The sequence below is a fragment of the Benincasa hispida genome, chromosome 3 (genome assembly GCF_027475165.1).
Source record: "Benincasa hispida cultivar pf3 chromosome 3, pf3_genome.v1.1, whole genome shotgun sequence".
Classification (NCBI taxonomy): Eukaryota; Viridiplantae; Streptophyta; class Magnoliopsida; order Cucurbitales; family Cucurbitaceae; genus Benincasa; species Benincasa hispida.
Genome location: NC_143480.1, coordinates 78,139,864 through 78,154,167, shown reverse-complemented (window position 1 = coordinate 78,154,167; position 14,304 = coordinate 78,139,864). Strand labels below are relative to the sequence as shown.

Below are 14,304 nucleotides of genomic sequence, written 5' to 3'. Positions count from 1 at the left end.
CCCGGGGGCCATTTGGGGCAGCAAACGAGCTCCGTTCGCAAAACCGTCTGGCACACGCCTTTTTTTCATCGTTTTTAACGCCTGGGTCCGTTTTCGCGCATTTCCGTGTCGGAAGGTTCGGGAGCGAAAAGTTGCCCCCACGGCCCCGGGGGCCGTTTCGGGCACCAAACGAGCTCCGTTCGCAAAACCGTCTGGCACATGCCTCTTTTTCATCGTTCTTAACCCCTGGGTCCGTTTTTGCACAATTCCGTGCCGAAAGGTTCGGGAGCAAAAAGTTGGCCCCGGGGCCCCGGGGGCCGTTTCGGGCACCAAACGAGCTCCGTTCCCAAAACCGTCTGGCACACGGCTTTTTTTCATCGTTCTTAACCCCTGGGTTCGTTTTCGCGCTTTTTCGTGACGGAAAGTTCGCGCACAAAAATTGGGTCCCTGGGCCCTGCCCCGCGACACCCCAGCATGCCATGCGGCACACCTAGGCCATGCCATGCGACACCCCCAGCCATGCCATGCGACACCCCCAGCCAAGCCATTCGACACTCCAGCAAGCCACCGCGACAACCCGGGGGCCATTTGGGGCAGCAAACGAGCTCCGTTCGCAAAACCGTCTGGCACACGCCTTTTTTTCATCGTTTTTAACGCCTGGGTCCGTTTTCGCGCATTTCCGTGTCGGAAGGTTCGGGAGCTAAAAGTTGCCCCCACGGCCCCGGGGGCCGTTTCGGGCACCAAACGAGCTCCGTTCGCAAAACCGTCTGGCACATGCCTCTTTTTCATCGTTCTTAACCCCTGGGTCCGTTTTTGCGCAATTCCGTGCCGAAAGGTTCGGGAGCAAAAAGTTGGCCCCGTGGCCCCGGGGGCCGTTTCGGGCACCAAACGAGCTCCGTTCCCAAAACCGTCTGGCACACGGCTTTTTTTTATCGTTCTTAACCCCTGGGTTCGTTTTCGCGCTTTTTCGTGACGGAAAGTTCGCGCACAAAAATTGGGTCCCTGGGCCCTGCCCCGCGACACCCCAGCATGCCATGCGACACACCTAGGCCATGCCATGCGACACCCCCAGCCATGCCATGCGACACCCCCAGCCAAGCCATGCGACACTCCAGCAAGCCACCGCGACAACCCGGGGGCCATTTGGGGCAGCAAACGAGCTCCGTTCGCAAAACCGTCTGGCACACGCCTGGGTCCGTTTTCGCGCATTTCCGTGTCGGAAGGTTCGGGAGCGAAAAGTTGCCCCCACGGCCCCGGGGGCCGTTTCGGGCACCAAACGAGCTCCGTTCGCAAAACCGTCTGGCACACGCCTCTTTTTCATCGTTCTTAACCCCTGGGTCCGTTTTTGCGCAATTCCGTGCCGAAAGGTTCGGGAGCAAAAAGTTGGCCCCGGGGCCCCGGGGGCCGTTTCGGGCACCAAACGAGCTCCGTTCCCAAAACCGTCTGGCACACGGCTTTTTTTCATCGTTCTTAACCCCTGGGTTCGTTTTCGCGCTTTTTCGTGACGGAAAGGTTCGCGCACAAAAATTGGGTCCCTGGGCCCTGCCCCGCGACACCCCAGCATGCCATGCGACACCCCCAGGCCATGCCATGCGACACCCCCAGCCATGCCATGTGTAACGGTCATGCTTGTCCAGGGCCTGTTGCCCATGGCCGCATGCCCAATCCAACCCCCTTCTAGCATATTTTCATGTCCTGTATTGTATTAGTTTAGTTAGCTTGCTTTCTTTACATTTTCATTGTAAGTGACCACTCGCCCTTTTGCATATGCAAGGGCGCCAGTTGGCTTTTTGTTCAGAATGCACTATATGGGGATAAGACTAACCATCATTTCCTCATACCCGGAGTAGTACTCTATAAAGCCGTTGTTGTTGCTTATTGCTTTCTAGTCTACTACAATCTTTCTTTCTTTATTCACACTCACAAATCTTCTTACGAAAACCTTTTCTCCAAACCCGTTTTCTAAAACCGTTTTCCCTAAAACGGGGGTGGAGGTTGCAAAAGGCACTCGGTGTGCCATCGGCAGTCCGTAATCGAGTTGGCTGGCTTGTTCGTGAGCGGGAACAAGTGCCGCACAATCGCTAAGAGAAGCTTCCGAAAGAGCGATTGTGACAGTTGGTATCAGAGCCAAGTTGGCTTATAGAGGGAAGATCAGTGATCATGTCGGCGACGAAGAACTTGATCAAGTCCCAGGTGGATAGATTGGTAGAGATAGAAGAACAAATGCTCTACCTGAGAGAGGTCCCAGATAATGTTCGTTTTCTTGAGACTCGGCTACAAGAAGTTGCCGAGAAAGCCGATGGAATTGATGCGGTGGTAGGCCGCCTAGACGGATTACCCGTCAGAGAATTGATAATGAGGGTAGAGACCCTCGAGACCAAAACAGTACGGTCCGGCAACTTTGAACGAGGCGATAGCTCCTCGGGTTCTGTTGCCCACATAGAGGAGCGTGTCGAAGAGCTGGACAGCTCCCAAAAAGCAATACTTCAGATGGTAACCGACCTATCTGAAGACTTTCGATCGGCCCTGGATGTCGTCAGAGCCGAGATAGCGGATGTGAGTGCGAGGGTGAATCTCACCATCCGAGCGGTAGGGAACCAAGCCCCACCTGGGGGCGCAGTGGCAGTAAGCCGAATAAAAATCCCAGAACCAAAACCCTTCTGTGGGGTGCGAGAAGCGAAAGCCCTGGAAAATTTTATCTTCGACCTTGAGCAATACTTCAAGGCGACGAACACAGTGACTGAAGAGTCGAAAGTCACAATAGCAACGATGCATCTAATTGAAGATGCAAAACTGTGGTGGAGATCACGATTTACAGACATACAGGAAGGACGTTGCACTATTGATACTTGGGATAGATTGAAACAAGAACTTCGTTCGCAGTTCTTCCCTGAAAATGTTGAGATCTTGGCTCGACGAAAACTCAGAGAGCTAAAGCAAACAAGTAACATCAGGGACTACGTAAAACAGTTTGCAGGACTCATGTTGGACATACGAGATATGTCCGAAAAAGACAAGGTCTTTTGCTTTGTGGAGGGGCTGAAACCGTGGGCAAAAGCAAAACTATATGAACAGAGAGTACAGAATCTCCCCTCTGCCTATGCGGCGGCTGAACGACTATACGACCTTAGCACTGACTCACAAGATGTGAAGAAGCAATCAACTTCCTCAAATGAGGAAAACAGAAACAGCCGTTTCAGCCCTCCCAGGCCTGGGGGAGGAGACAAGAACACAGGGGGGGACCGTAAATCATCCCAAACGAGGTCAGGAAACAACTGGCGGGGGCCGTCACAACAGCATAACAATTACAATCGCCCCCTGTCTTGTTTCATATGTAGAGGGCCATACAGGGCGCGTGAATGTCCAAATCAAACTGCGTTCAATGCTTTTCAAGCCACATTAGCCTCTACCTCCGGAGACGAGGCCGAACTAGAGGAGACGGTAACCGAGCCAGCGGCAGAAGTTGAGAATCCCAGGATGGGGCATTGAAATTTCTGTCTGCACTCCAGAAGAATATGGGAAAGGCGACGGAGCCACTAGAGAAAGGTCTCATGTATGTGGACGCTTGGGTCAACCAAAGATCGGCCAAAACCACTATGGTTGACTCTGGGGCTACCCATAACTTCATGGCGGAAACGGAAGCTCGCCGCCTGAACTTGAATTGGGAAAGAGATGCAGGAAAGATGAAAGCTGTGAATTCCGCAGCCCTACCGATTTCGGGGATAGCGAAGAGAACTCCGGTAAAGTTAGGAGACTAGAAGGGCCTCGTCGACTTCGTGATTGTCAAGATGGATGATTTTGATGTGGTACTGGGGATGGAATTCCTACTTGAACATAAAGTCATACCAGTGCCCCTCGCCAAATACTTAGTCATTACCGGATCTACACCGACCGTAGTCCAAGCAAGTATCAAGCGGCCAAATGGAGTGAGAATGATCTCAGCCCTCCAATTGAAGAGGGGCCCGGCCCACGACGAACCCACGTTCATGACCATCCCAGTAGAATCGGTTGAGTCCACTGAGGAGGAGATCCCCCAAGACGATCTATTTGTCTTGGAAGAGTATCGAGACGTCAGGCCGAGAAGCTTGCCCAAGTCCCTACCCCCACGAAGGGGGATTGACCATGAGGTCGAGTTGTTGCCAGGGGCAAAGCCGCCTGCCAGGAAGGTATATCAGATGGCCCCGCCCGAATTGGCTGGGCGTCGAAAACAGTCAGACGAGTTGTTAGGTATGACTCAGCTTAGCTTCAATATCCAGCAGAGTTCCACGGTCGGAAAGGCGACCCTCGAAGTGTGCGACAGACAGCCACTCAGGCCACACTTGGTGGACCGCCCTTATGCAGGCAAAAGTCCTCAGACACATAACTTCACTAAAGAGTGGAGCAAAACCCCTGAGATAGCTCGCGCCTACCTAGAAAGAGCATCAAGGAGAGTGAAGAAATGGGCTGGTAAGAAGCAGAGGGCCCTTGAGTTTCAAGCTGGGGACAAGGTCCTGATCAAGCTACGACCGGGACAGTTTCAGTTCCGAGGCCAGAGAGACCAACGACTAGTAAGGAAATACGAAGGTCCAGTGGAGGTAATTGAGAAGGTCGGGAGAACCTCATATAGGGTTCAGTTACCCTCATGGATGAAGATTCATTCGGTCATCGGTGTGAACCTCCTGAAGCCCTATCATCCCGAACCCGAGGATGGACAACGGAACATGCTAAGGCGCCCATCAGTCACGATGAAGAGTTTTGCTGAGAAAGAAGTTGCACAAATCTTGGGTAAACGTACGCGCCGCAGTGGAAGACCCAGACGAGAACTGACAGAGTTCTTGGTGAAATGGAAGGATCTCCCCGATGAAGAGATCAGTTGGGAGCGGGCCGAAGACTTGAAGAATGCGGCTCCGGCCATCGCAGGTTTTGAACAAGGTCGGTTGACGGGGACGTCAACCAATTAAGTGGGGGAGAATGTAACGGTCATGCTTGTCCAGGGCCTGTTGCCCATGGCCGCATGCCCAATCCAACCCCCTTCTAGCATATTTTGCAATCCTGTTTCTAGCATATTTTCAGTTGTATTGTATTAGCTTGCTTTCTTTACATTTTCATTGTAAGTGACCACTCGCCCTTTTGCATATGCAAGGGCGCCAGTTGGCTTTTTGTTCAGAATGCACTATATGGGGATAAGACTAACCATCATTTCCTCATACCCGGAGTAGTACTCTATAAAGCCGTTGTTGTTGCTTATTGCTTTCTAGTCTACTACAATCTTTCTTTCTTTATTCACACTCACAAATCTTCTTACGAAAACCTTTTCTCCAAACCCATTTTCTAAAACCGTTTTCCCTAAAACGGGGGTGGAGGTTGCAAGAGGCACTCGGTGTGCCATCGGCAGTCCGTAATCGAGTTGGCTGGCTTGTTCGTGAGCGGGAACAAGTGCCGCACAATCGCTAAGAGAAGCTTCCGAAAGAGCGATTGTGACACCATGCGACACCCCCAGCCAAGCCATGCGACACTCCAGCAAGCCACCGCGACAACCCGGGGGCCATTTGGGGCAGCAAACGAGCTCCGTTCGCAAAACCGTCTGGCACACGCCTTTTTTTCATCGTTGTTAACACCTGGGTCCGTTTTCGCGCATTTCCGTGTCGGAAGGTTCGGGAGCGAAAAGTTGCCCCCACGGCCCCGGGGGCCGTTTCCGTCACCAAACGAGCTCCGTTCGCAAAACCGTCTGGCACACAACTTTTTATCATCATTCTTAACCCTTGGGTCTGTTTTCGAACTTTTTCGTGACGGAATGTTCGCGCACGACAAACGGACCCCCGACGCAGCCCGTGGGGTCCCGGGGCCCGTTTGGGGCACCAAACGAGCTCCGTTCGCAAAACCGTCTGGCACACGCCTCTTTTTTATCGTTCTTAACACCTGGGTCCGTTTTTGCGCAATTGAGTGCCGGAAGGTTCGGGAGCAAAAAGATGGCTCCGAGGGCTGTTTCGGGCACCAAACGAGCTCCGTTCCCCAAACCGTTTTGAACACGGCTTTTTTTCATCATTCTTAACCCCTGGGTCCGTTTTCGCGCTTTTTCGTGACGGAAGGTTCGCGCACAAAAATTGGGTCCCTAGTTGACTTCCCAGCTCCTCAATTAGACGAATCCCTAAAGTGGTAGGTTTGAGTTGGCAATCTGGCCACTTGCATTCATGTAAATCAAAGGACCACCTTCAAAGGCAGGAGTTCCCAACTCACTCAGGTTTGAGGTCATGTTACCTATAGTCATCCTAGTGAAGTGAAGTCTTTTTCATGAACGATGTTATATAACGAGACTATAACACTTCGTGGTCCGGTCTTATACAAACTCCTTTGTATAAGACGCCCCGCTCGCATGTACCCTACACGAATGATCAGGATCAGACCATCTGTGACCAGTCACAACACTTGTGACCATTCCACAAAGCGGGCCGCAGCCTTAGCATTACTAGGATAAGGTTTCCCTCCTATATCCATATACTACAGACCATTTTGGTTATCACTTAAGGCATGATCTACTTGTATGTCTCCGCATACATGCTTCAGTTACAATGATAGCCAGGGATCTTAGTTTATTGGTTTGTGGTAAAGCAAGTAAAACATCCAATGTTTCATAGACAATAATGAAGAAAATATCATGTATTATTACATCACTAGCGTTTGTTCAATACAGTGTTTACAAACTACAGGACCTAACGAGAGTTTAGGGCATCATCCCCAACAATTCGATACTCGGTTTGGACGTCTCCAACCCTATTCTCTTTGTATTTTTCATTCCATGCACTATTCTTGTAATTTTTTATTTTCCATTATTGGATTTACATCTTAGCACATTATGAGTGGATAAGGTTTAAGCCCTTGTTTCTTTTCCTCTTGCTTAAGCCTAAAATTAATCTAAATAAGTAAATTGGATTAAATGACATAAGTACGCCTAGAAAAGAAATGCTGATGATTAGAAGATGGAGCTTAGTATTCAAGTTTAAATTCATTCTCGCTTACTTAATAAGTTAGTCTTTTGAAGTGTGTTGAGGATAACAAGTTGATGTGCGGTAAATGTGAGAATTGTGAATAAGGTAGGAATGCTTGGGTTTAAATCAAAGTCAATGGGTCAAAGTCAAAGGTTAAATTCAAACTAAAAGTTAACATTTGCAAAAATGTTGAATTTTGCAAAATTTAAAGTATTAAGGATTGAATTGAGATATAATGGGCTGGTTAGGGTGTAATTCTGAGTAAATTACGGAAAGAAATCAATAGAGGGAAATAAGTAAAACTCGAGAGAGATAATTGAAAACTAAAAAAAAATTGGATATTGTTTGGTTGATTTTAATAAATTATCTTCTCCATTAATGAATAGAGGAAGTAACTAGCTAAAACCACATGGAAAAAGTTCAAGTAGGAGCTGGAAACTGGAGATTGAAGCTGGATCTTGGTATTTTAATGTTTGGCCGACTTGGTGAGAAAAGAGAGAGACAGCTCTCAGGTTCTTCTTCTTCCATCGTGCAAAACGAGAGAAAACTGAGCAAAAGCATAGAAGAGTTAAGGAGAATGTTGGAGGAAGGTGATGGGTGGAAAATGGAGTAAATAAATATGCGTTCATCGTTCGTTCTCCATGCGTCACTGGTCATGCGTTGGACTAAGGGATATGCAATATGCGTCTAAGAATCTATGCAATGACCATGTGTTCCTGCCACAAGTTTTCTTGCTCTCCCGCCAAGTATAATGAGATCGCAAGTTTCTCGGGTGATTCGAGGTCGAACTCAGGGACTTATAGCTAAATGTTATGAAGTAAAGTGTTTGCGGCGAAGAATAAAAGAATATTGAAGGTTATGGGCTATGCGCTACTTCTACTCCTAACTAACAGATTAAGCAGTGGAAGTATGACTATGAGAGATAGAGACACGACAACAGTTAACGTGTAATAAAATGCATGGGAAAATAGATAAAATGGCAGGGATGACTTCACTGCATCACTAAGCTTGATCGCAAGGGTAACCCCAGCCAACATACGCTATGCGATTATGCTACACACACTTGACAAAGACGCATGCGATGTATATACGATAGTGTCGAGAGGCCTTATGTCTAAGTCTTTATTCTTGATCACGTGCTCCTACACATAAACAAGATGACCGTATACCACCGTATCCTACTTCTGGACGCATGCGATGTGACCACACACTTTCATATCCTATCTATACGGTGCATACGCTGTGTAATAGAAAACAGAGCTTATCTCTAAGCCTCTATTCTTGCCTATGCGATCCATTCTGACTCTCTCAAGCCTAGATTTAGTTTTTAGACTACTCTTTTAAGTATGCCTAAATGATGAATGATGCGCTCATAAGACAAGGTAATCACATAAACATTGTTGACATAAGATTATTCCTATCTCTAGGAACACTGCTTATTTTTCTTAATGCGTTCCACCACTTATCCTCCCAGGCAGTTAGCTATGTTGATCAGCTCATAGGAAAGCATTGCATCCGCTTATAGACAACCATTGCTAAAACATCACACTATGAAAACAAGATTTTCTCACAACACTCGCGAAACGCACACGTCTCGGTGGTTTGCTACTTGCTTCATATGTTTATGTCACATGATTGAGTATGCGATACTCTAGCAATCTTACTTAGTCTTTACAGTGAAAGTAAAGGATGATAAGAAAATGAAGATGGAATCAAAGAAAATAGAGAAATGCATTGATCACAAAATGTATTAATCTCTTAAGCCACAATGTAATATAATACAGAGATAGAAGAGATATGGAGGGCCAGATGGGCAATGTCTTGTTTCCATCAGATGTATGTCAAGGCTGCCAGTGGTGCCATGGATGGGGGTGGAGTAGTCTCTCTCGAGATCTATCTCCGATGAAGCTTCGATCGTCACTCGGAATGGTAGGAGGAATGAAGAACTCTCAAAAATATCTTCTCACGCTTTCGTCTAGATCACAAGGATCTGCTCGAAGGCAGAAGCTCGGATGATTTCAAGTTGTGCTCTAAGGCTTCTATTTATAGAGCTTGATCGCCGACAACATTAATGGTCCTTCTTTGAAATTCTGCTGCTAACGGCGTGATGGACCTGCTCTGAATCTCTGCTACTAACGGCGTGGTAGGTGAAATGTCAACATCACCTTATGATACTCCTAAGGTATGTGTTCATGCTTGATTTCCGAAGTATCATCGCATTCCACCGCTCTTGCGTTCATCCCTGTATTATGGTTATTACCCTGTAGCCGCAACCTCTATACGATGGACGCATGCGGTTAATGGCCGCAACATCCATGTGTCGAATGTATGCGATCGCGTATGTGACGCCTCTATGATGGCGAGATTCACGCATGCGATCGATTCCTGCGTTAGCTATAAAAATAGACATTTGGATGCAAAATAACGTCGAGATTTTCATTGTTGACCAACGCAAGCTCACTTTCTCATGAATTCTTAGTACAATCACCGCATATAGACTTAACAACTCTCATAGTTATAAATAAAAGGCCTATAATAACGTACATTTATGCCTGTCATCAGAAGGCTATAGTGAAGTTTGGAGCTCAGGAAAGGCTTGAAATCGAAGGTAAATGAGAGGTTTGGAGCTTGTCGGTTAGAGCACGGGAAGCTTGGTCTTAGGGCTTGGTTGTGGCATTACAGGAAAATATGTGGTTTCACACTCGAGGGTAAGTAAGTTCTTAGGTCCCTCTCAATTTTTGTGGTGGTAATTAAGCTTTTATTGGTCGTATTTTATTTTATTTTATTTTTAACGTGAGAGTCTCCTAAACAACAGAGGGAAAATAGGGGTTTAGAGGTTTGACATACCGGAAATTGTCACGCCTATGCTCGCATGTTCTATGCGTGCGCTATTGCTGACCCTGTGGACGCCTCGCGTGCATAGCTGTAGTGTGCTGCAACTCACCCTTGCACTCCTGTGCATGTATGCTTTCCCTCGTGTGCACACACTGTGCGGACCATCCGCTCGTTCGCCCATCCTCGTGTGCACATACCTGTCGATCTACATTCCCAGATTATCCTCTTAATCCACAAGAGAATGGGATGACAACAGTTACCAACCCTTTGTGGCACTTACTTCCTAACTGACTTCCTTAACCTGCTTAGAAAACCCTAGATATATTATTAAACATTCAATAAGCTTTTAGTACTTTAACAACTTAAACATTCTTCGAGGTTGAACAACGACATAATCACACCATACATACAGAAAAAGTTCGGTGGTTCCCAACACTTAACACTAGTTCCTAACATGAGCACACATATGCACACATATGCCCTGTTTCTAATTGGTCTCGGGTCTACAGCATGAGGGAGCAGTGTTGCAACGTTCTTCCAACGCTGGCTCCCCCGAATTGCCTTCCAAATTTTCCTGTTTTCTTGATCTTGGGTCCTTGGTTTCTTCCTAATTCCATAGCCAATCCCCAATTGCTCAAAATTGGAGTTTTACCCCAGGTTTTTGTATCATTTTTGCACAAATGGTTCTTGATGCTTAGTTTCCTGAAATTACTCCATAAACCACATCAAATGAAACAAAACTAGTAATATTAGTTCTAAATTTGAAGGTAATAAAGGCACTTTTTAGATCTTTTTCACAACATTGCATGATTAATGCATTCAAGAATGAAATTGATTAATAACATAGGCTATCCAGGTTTTTAATTATCTTAGTTGAATCCATTGAATCAAAAGCAAATGTTTATTTGTTATGGATATTATCGTTCCCAAACGATTAAGCTATTAGTCTAATTAGGGTAGATGTAAGATTTTTATGGACATTAATGAACCCAATTAATTGAGCGTCTTTTTTAATGAAGTAATTAATTAGAGAAATAATCCTTAGTAATCCTACGATCAATCAAACATTGGGTGGATCCTAAGTCCTAAGCTAGCCATTTTACTTTTCTTTCATTTCAATTCTCTGCAATTTAAATTCCACATTTTATTTTTCTCGCATCGACACTCAATCCATTCCAAAAACCCCTCATTGATGCTTTAGATAGGGATTCTAATTAGTTCGAAACTATATTCGCGTTTCTCTATGGATCGACCCAAACTTGCCACTATTGTTACGCCTTTATAGTAGTAGTTATAGAGTTTGATATTATAAATTTCATTTGATTTAAGGGTTTGCTAATGATGGTAAACTGCTATTATTACTGGGGACTCCTCGTCTGTTAAATCTGTAAATGTTAGGGTTACAGAAGTTGTTCTTCCTTCAATGCCTGAGGTTTCCATACATGATATTGATAATCAGAATGTTATTATGAGTAGTTCACGAGATAACATAGCAGATCATATTGTTGAGGATGTCGTTAGGTCAGTGGTTACTTCTATCAAGTTGAACCCTGACTCTGATGATCCTTTCTGCTGAAAATCCTTTGTCTCAAACAAGTAATCCTGTTGTGAATTGTTGTAGTCATGATGATGTTTGTAATATTTCTGCTAATCTTCCTGACGAAGTTGTTGAAAATGGTGTGATTACTGGGAAAGAAAATGTTGTAGTTAATTTTTCTATTTCTACTTGCTTACCTAATAAGGAAAGTGTAAGTGATGATAAAAATGGTAATATTGTTGGTTTCACTTCTAATAAGCTTGATTATACTATTGTTGTGTTCTCTGATGTAAATATTCCCGTTAATATTGCTACTATTCTTTCTGCTGATATTCGTATGGAAAATAATGAAAATGTGAAGCATGCTGATGAAGATGTCTTTGAAGACTGTCGAGAAAGATGTGAATGATCAACGAATGGAGTTACACAGAAAGACAGCAACAATTGCTTCGAAAGGATCACCACCAAAAAAGAGTCCGAGTTATTCTCAAGAATCAGAATCAATAGAGAGGTGTAGGCTTCTATATTTTAATTTTCGTTAGGGATAAGGAAAAAGTTTCCTGCTGAGAGATTTTTCTATCTTCACACACAGAGAGCACTAGAATGGAAGGAAGAAGATGAAGATAATAAACACAACTTCCCCAGTCTTATGTGTTGCACGAAAAAATGAGAGAAAAATAGGTTGATGGGAGTTATCAAAATAACTCCCTCCCTCCCCATTGTAATTTTCTAAAACTCAAAAATGAATTTTGATTATATATATATATATATGAACCAATTTAATATTTATAGATATCATATTAAATTATATGTTATATCTATAAACATATAACCTATGACTTATATTATATCATATATTAACCCATAGTTTATTTTCTCTAATTTAATCTATAGTATTAATATGAATCATATTCATATTAATTTTAACCTATAATTTATATCTGAATCACATTCATATAATTAGTATTTGAATCATGTTCAAATATTTATTTCTATCATTAATTTTTTACATTATAATGTATCATATACATTATGTTAATTATATTTTATATAATTTATTCCCTTTAAAATTTGAACAATTCAAATTAACCTAAAATTAATTTGATTCTCATTAATCCTTATTGAGCTAACAAGGGACCTTATGTCTCTATAAATTGAAGTTCCAATGTGTTGGGGTTGATGTCCTAAATCTCGTAAGGTCCTATAGTTTGTAAATATTATTATACAAACTCATTGTTTATTTAATAAAATATATGATATTTATTCAAGCTCATTGTCTATAAAATATATGATATTTTAGTTGCATTAACCACAAACCAATAAACTAACATCCAAGGTTATCTACTAACTTAAACATGTATATAGAGACATACAGGTGGACCATGTTTAAGTGATAATCTAAATGGTCTACAGTAGATGGATAAGGCTAGGTACGTTATCCTGGTGACACTACGAGTATGGCCCGCTTTATAGGTGTTACAATTGTTGTAAAGTGCTACAAATGATCTAATCCTGATCATTCATGTATAGACATGTGAGTGAGGATATTCTATACAAAGGAGTTTGTATACGACTGGACTACGAAATGTTTAGTCTCATTATATAATACCGTTCATAATAGAGACTTACATTTCACCAAGATAACCATAGGTAAGATGATCTAAATCCTGAGTGAGTTGTGAACTCCTACCTATGAGGGTGGTATTTTAATTTGTATGGGTGAGAGTGGTCAGATCGCCGACTCAACAAGTCTACCATTTTGAAGATTCATCTGATTGGGGAGCTGGGAATATAGCTACACAAGAAGGAATTAACTCCTTCCCCGAGGTCTGGGTAAGTAGATAAATTACTTCCTTAATGGTTGATTTCGGATCTTGAACAATATCGCGTCACACCTTCTCCTGGCCTGAGAAGGGTTTAGTCATAGTTGGATTATGATCTATTAATCATTAGAGTGATCAGTGATACTTAAGAAATTAGATGTGACTAAAAGGGACGTTAATTTTGGCCTAGTTGTACGAGAAATTTGTGAAGGATCATCGTACTGTTGATTGGTTAAATCCAATGGACAAAGAAATATATTTATAGTGCGAAGAGTGCAACTGTCGGTTTTTAGTAGAGTGCCTGACGGTTAACAGATGTTGAATAATTTAATTAAAGAGTTTAATTAATTATTCATGTATCGTTGGAGCTTCAAGCTACAGGTCCATGAGGTCCCCTTGGTGGCTCAATAGAATTAATTGAGAATCAGTTTTTGGATTAATTTTAATTGTTTAAATTAAAAGAGGGATTTAATTATATATAATATAATCAAGTTATTTTAATTATATTTGATATAATTATTATAATGTCTTAGATACATTATAGCTTAATTGAGAGAAAATAAATATTTGAATAAGATTCAAATATTATTATTTTAATTAGATTCATAGTTGTTATATTTAATACAAACGTGATTTATATTAAATGTCATATAAAAGAGAAAAGAAACTATAGATTATATTGTATATGATACAATATTAAATCTATAGGTTATATGTTATATTTGGTATAATATATAATTTAATATACATATATGTATGATATGATAAGTTAGTTATCATATATATATTTATATATATTAAATATCATTTTTATATTATTTTAAATAAAAATGAGGAAGGGAGTTACAATTCCCTCCCCCTCTTTTCTCTTACGTGGGTGGTTGTGGTATTTGGTTCTTTGAAAGACAGGAGAAAGAAAACCGTAGAAGAGTTCTCTATGTGTGTTTGAGTTGTTGGTGAACATTTCTCAAACCTTCCTCCTTACCACAAAATTCCCTTATTCCAAAATAGTCAGTGCCTACCAGTCCTTGTTTCTCTACCTGAGAATACAAAGGAAGTGTTTGTGGTCATGTTCATTCTTGTTCGAAGGTTTCTTGAAGAAAGTCTTCAAGGGGTTTGTGCGCTGTTTGAGGGAATCTTGAAAAAAGGTCTTCAAAGGTAAGGT

General features: G+C 43.0%; 1 pseudogene; it reads left to right on the top strand.

The window, feature by feature from the left end:
- Positions 1 to 11,725, top strand: part of LOC150037546 (uncharacterized) — a 36,418-nt pseudogene extending 24,693 nt beyond the window's left edge.
- Positions 11,726 to 14,304: the final 2,579 nt, after the last annotated feature.